Here is a 6,587-nt window from a genome sequence, read left to right on the forward strand (position 1 = left end):
ATGAGGATTTGCTTGTAGGATTAGCGTTAGCTCGGGATGTTGGAGCTACATAAATGACCATTTTCAGTGATTCACAGTTGGTGACATCCCAAGTTAATGGAGAATACTAGGCACGGGATCCATTATTGCAATAGTACTTGAAAAAAGTACATCAAGAGGTACAATTTTTTTATTTCTTTTTAATTAAACATACCTAGGGAACATAACACACGAGATGATGTGTTGTCCAAACTAGCAAGTACTAAGCCCAGAATAGGAAATTGTAGTCTGATACAAGAGGTACTTATAGAATCTACTGTAACAAAGCCCGACGTCATGATTTCCCATTCGTCTGGTCTTAGTATTTGGATGGATCCAATATGCACATATCTAGAACACAGGATCTTGCCCGGTGATCCTAAAGAAGCAAGGAAGTTGTGACTTAAAGTAGCCAAGTATACCATGATAAATGGTAGCTGTATAAAAGGGGTGTGTCCTAACCATTATTGAAATGTTTAAATAACCAACAAATAATATATGTGTTGCAAGAAGTTCATGAGAGATGATGTGGATATCATTTGCGAGAAAAGTCATTAGCTCAAAATGTCATTCGAGCAGGATACTACTGACCCATTCTCTTCAAGGATGCCATGGAATATGTGAAGAAATGTGACAAATGTCTTCTACACAGCAACCTCTACCAAGCACTTCCTCACAAGCTTGTGTCCGTCATCCCGACAAAACCATTTGCTAAGTGGGGCTTAGATTTATTGGGGCCCTTCCCATAGGGATCGAACCAGGTAAAATTTCTTATAGTTGCTATAGATTATTTTACTAAATAAATTGAAGCCATGCCCCTGTCTAGTATCAGTTCTGCTCAATGCCAGAAGTTCGTTTGGAGAGAAATCATTGCAAAGTTTGGGATTTCTGAAACTATAGTCACAGATAATGGGACTCAGTTCACGGATTTGAAATTTTGGAAACTATTGATTGGTTTGGGAATTCGTAAAATATTTACCTCGGTTGAACACCCATAAGCAAACGGACAAGCCGAAGCTGCTAGTAAAGTGATTTTAAATGGGTTAAAAAAGAGATTGGATGAGCGTCTGGGTTCCTGGGTAGACGAGGTATGGTCAGTTTTATGGTCATATGGAACTATAGTCCAATCTACCAGAAAAATAAAAAATACATTTCAGACTCACTTATGGTGAAGAAGCAGTAATCCTAGTAGAACTCGGGGAGCCGAGTCCAAGAATGCTTCTGGGAATCGCAGGAACTCATGAAAGCATGAACCTAATTGATGAAATTAGAAATATGGCTAACTTAGCTGAGCAGGCTCTGAAGCAAAGGGTGGCCAAGAAATACAATACCAAGGTCCAATCCAGAAGTTTCCAACCTAGGGATCTAGTGTTAAGATAGGCTGATGCCGGGACTCCAGGAATGCGAGGTAAGCTAGCTCCGACATGGAAAGGGCCTTTCAAAGTAAAAAGAAGTATTGGATAAAAGGAGAATACAAGCTAGAAACATTGGATGATTATGAGGTCCCGAGAAATTGGAATACAACTCACATAAAGAGGTATTACTCTTAAAAAAATGGTATTACGCTAAGAAATTTTTATTAGTAGAATAAAGTCACTCTTTTCCTACACACTTAGGTTTTTAATTAGGCTTCTCTTGTATTTGGTAAAGTGAGATTTTCTTGCGAATCTATGCTATGAATAACTGTGGGTTTCTTCTATAAAACCTTATATTATGTTTAAGTAATTATATTAGAATTTCAGAATATCTCCTTGACAATCGAATTTGAGTTGAAATTAAAGCTCGAAAGAATAACGGTTTGAATACTAGACGAAAACCAATGTTGCAAAAATATTAAGCGACAAAAACGTTAAGTTAATCTCGAAGACGATGGAAACACATAAAGTTAAATCCCGATAACAATAGGAAGAGTACTACCAAAAGTACTAAAGTTCCTAAGTGACAAGTTCTAAACACTTACACAAATATTATAAAAATTACTAGATGGAAACAACCTTTCCATCCACTACCTTCTTGAAGGCATCGACTTCGAAGACGTTCAAGTTGGGAACCCTCAGTTTAATCTGATAAAGTATGTTGCATTCAGCATAAAAAACTTCATCCATAGCCGCTTGCTTCACCTTTTTTACCGAAAGCTTGAGTTCCTCAATCCTTCTTATCAACTCAGAAACCTACTTATTCAACGTTTCTTCCCTTAAATCGGAAGCAGCCTTCGTCTCTTTAAGGACTTTGAGCTCATTTTCAAGGGAGGTTTGCTTTTCTTGAAAACTGGTAACCAAGGTATTCAACTTCTGGATCTGGGCGTTGGCATCAGCTATTACCTTATCCTTTAATAGGAAGTCTGAGCGGAGGCTTGAGATTTCTACCTCGGCATCACGTACATAAGTGGCCGAGCGGAGGAGCATTCTCTGACCTCAAGGAAAGGTGTCTTCCAAAGGCATCTTGGCAAGCACCACCTTCGTGTCTTCATCCATGAAATGATGATCCACGAAGTTGGGAGCTCGAAAACCTTTATCTAGCACATGCTTAAAGGAGGTAGGGACTCAAAAAACATCATCACCTTGTCCAACACTTTTTAATTTTTTTTTAGTTGAAGAGTTGGCAGGGGAATCTTCTTCCAGGATCTGGACCTTAAGATCTTGCCCTTTCCCACTTTCCTCAATCATCTGAGATTGTGGTTGGGGATTGATAGTGACGGAGGAGGAGACTCTGTCACCACTTACATTGATAGAAGGTTGGGCAGATAACCTTCTCTTCATCTCGGCAATGGCAACAAGTCCCCAGCCATATTAACTGAAACATGAGCAATAGAAACTCATGAGATCAAGAAACTAAACAAATGTACAAAATCATGAGTACAAAAGAACAAAGCTTACTGATAGCAGTCTGAATAGCTTGCTCATTTATTAATATATCCCTTAAAACAAGGGGATGTTCATTCCACAACATCATTAGTAAATTGATGCTCCGAAGTTCGGAAGCGTTAATGTTGCCGACTTGGATTTTTGGGGAGGAAACATTATAATTCCAATACAAATTAAATTTTTCCCACCTTCCAAGGTCATGAAAAAAGGGGTTGTACCCTCTATCCCTTCAATCTTAAAGAATTTTTTCTTATACCCATGGTATGACTCTTTAAACAAAGTAAAAAATTTTCTATTTGGGACACCTCGGAAGGAGATGAACCCACGACCTTGCGATTTGAAGGGAATAGTCAAAGTAAAAAAAAAATAAAAGAAGACTCTAAGACAGAGCTCGATATCTAAAAACAAATATAAAAGCTCGAACACCACGAATAATGACCCAACTATTTGGATGGAGCTGGGAAGGAGCATACCTAGAGTGAGTTAGCACGCTTAATTGGAAGTCGAAAAAAGACAACCAAACCCTAATTCGCAAGAACAAGGTAGCGTACATTCATAACCAGTTTAGAACACTGTCGGCATGCTCGTTGATATGGCATAACCGGTCCCCAGACTAGGGACGAAACAAATGTATAAGTCGCTCAAGTCGGAGTTAAATATAATCCTAGCCTCCCTCAAATTGTCAAGCTCCTCTTGGATTATGGTGGAAGGGGTAGCCTTAACCTCCTCGAAAATCCAGGAATAGATATTCACCTCAAGTTTGCTATTCATTCGCGGAAGAGAGGCAGGTTGGGGTCTCGGCTAGCTGGCAACACCATTGCATCCACAGTTCACGATGACATTTTTCCTCGCCATCACGGAAAAACCTACAGGGGACACCACCACTACGTTACCACCACTATGTTACCAAAGGCCAGAAAATTCTAATGCTTACTTAGATAATACAAATTCATCACAATTTTGGAAAATGCAGAAGAATGTGGAAAATGGGGGCAAAACAAAAATCGTCACACTGTTTGGGAAAACTTAAATTAGTGGTGTCCCTACTACATCGATCCTAATCAAAGATAGCAAATGCAGAAAAATGCAAGGAAGTTTTGAACAAATAGTACCAGGAATAACAAAATACACAAAGCAATAAAAGACTTGAGGAAAATCCACCAACAAAATAATAGAGGATAAAAACTTCACTAGCCTTATCAAATTAATTCGACGGATAGTGCAATGAAAGAAGGAGACCAAACAGCACCGAAAAGAACAAATAGTTTCTTCTGGTGTGACGGAGAGTGCGACGAAGAAGAACAGAACGGGAGGAAGTTTACAGAGAGAAAGAAAAAATACTCTCGTTTGGAAGATGATTAGGAAGGTGAAATATTTTTTTGTTGAAAGGGAAAGTGAAAGATTATTTAATCTTAAGTTAATGTTGTATTCATTGCTGGAGAGAGAAATTGAAAGCGGGTTGACGGTTCGTAAAACGAGAAAAACTATAACCGCGCTAAAGAAGACTAAAAGAAAGTTCAGTTTCCTTAATAAACTCCTTAGAGTGCATTTGTTTCATGTGCGTGTCCATAGAAGACATAGACATGGGTACACATGTACAATATTTAGTTGTTAAGACACTGCTTTTTTAAAGACATGGGAATACACAAACATACATAAAATACATGTATTTGATATCCTTCAAAAAAGATGAGACACACTAAATGAGACACAATTTTTTACTCTTTTATCCATGATTATTTTTTAAAATACCATTCTTATTCCTTAATCTTAACCCCTTTTTTCATATTCTCCTTCCTCGTTCTTCTTCTCAAAAGCTCCCCCCTCTTCCTCTTCTCTCCTTCTTTCTCCCTATTTCCTTTGCCACTTTCTTTTCTCTCCGTCACTGTCACTGCCGTTGCCGCTGCACCCTTCTCTTTTCATCTTTCTTCCTCCACTACTTGTTTAGATCCAGACCTGTCCAGATCCGTCGTTGCTGTTGTGCTCCACCCCGGTGAACTCATGCGGTTCCAATGTGTTCAGAGGCCAGAGAAGAATCCATTTACACAGAGAAGATACCCTTGCTCCCTTGGTCCAGATCTGTCACACCTCCTCTTTATTTGGTTAAGATCCCCTGCCGCCTTCGCTTTCTCCTCGCCGCTACCTCTCTTTCTTTTCCTCTTCACGGCTCACACCACCGTCTCTCTCCCTCTTCCTCTTCAGTCCACTACTACTGCTCTCTCTGATTTTGCTTTCTGTCCATTCTTCTTTCTTCATACCTTTTTCTTCATTTTTCTATTTTTTTCCAAAAAAAAGTTCAATTTTTTTATTATTCATCTCTGTATATTTTAATATTATTGAATTTGTTGGTAAAATTATTAAAATCTTCTGATATCTAAATAATTTATTTTTGATTATATGAATGATAGTGGAGAAGAAAAATGGATGGTGATAGAATAAAGGTCACTGTGGTGATGATGACAAAGGTAGAAGATAGGGGTATTATAGACATTTTAATATTTTGTGTGTCTTGCATGTTTGTTTTGCCAAACACAAAATATATATATCTTCTTAATGTATATCTCAATGTCTATCTCTATGTCTAAGATATAACCAAACGCAGCCTGAAGGCTCCAATTTAAGGGAAAACCCGACTTCATAAACTCGGATATCCTCGACGAAAGCACCAAGGTCCAGGGACTCGAGTTGGGTGCACTATTTGGACAAATAGTCACGTGAGGAAATAGTCATTAAACGAGAATCTGACGTTATAGGATGGTGTCCGATTCTAACACAAACGAAAATGTCATTAAGTCGAGAAACCACCATATCGCGACATTAAGAATACGACATAAAGGTAATAAATCCCATGTAATGGCAGCCCTAAAGGACAGAATTAAAAGAGAAGGGCACTCAATAGGTAAATTTCAAATCACATATACTATTCAAACACTTAGCTGACTTTAGTATCAGAGTGTCTTACAAGTTGCCCTCCCGGCTTAGTTATGCACGTGCCGAAGCTAGGTTTTTCAATCTCTAACTCCCGTAGTTTGTGAACTTGCTCCTGGTACAAACATCTAGATTATTAAAATAATATTTGTTTGATTTATGAGTATAATTAAATCTAGACAAAAAACGTGAAGTAAAATTAATTTGTCCATCTTGCAAAACAAATAAAATAAATGTTTCAGTTATAGAGGCATGGGCCTTGCATGCCTAGGTTTGACAAGTTGTCTAAACATGGTGAAATTGAATAAGTTATATATATATACCTAGGAACACAAGCGTAGCTGTATTATTTAAATTGCACAAGAAAATTAGGTCCCACCTTAAACCAACATTGATCTAACGTATTAAGATCTATGTATATTTAATGAACACATTTACGCCTCCATACTGAACCGTAGCATATCAACACATTCTCTTGAAGCATGAAGGATTCCTAAAGGCTTAACTAATATGTTAAAGGAAAAGTATAGGTAAACAATGAAAATATTAAACAATCTAAACAATAGATATATTATTAGTGTACGAATAGTTATTTTAATATTAAAATTTAGAGGATTAAATTAGAGGTATAGTGTGTTTTTATTTGATTAGTGGTTGTTCATATTTTCAACAAAATCATTGTCCCCTAGTATTCTCCTTGTTAAAAGACCTGGTGGGAGCGGAAAGAGTTTCTTAGAGATGTAACAGCAAAGGTTTTATTTGAATTAATGGAATAAA

The sequence above is a fragment of the Arachis ipaensis genome, chromosome B7, assembly GCF_059453495.1.
Source record: "Arachis ipaensis isolate K30076 ecotype BB chromosome B7, ASM5945349v1, whole genome shotgun sequence".
NCBI classification, from domain to species: domain Eukaryota; kingdom Viridiplantae; phylum Streptophyta; class Magnoliopsida; order Fabales; family Fabaceae; genus Arachis; species Arachis ipaensis.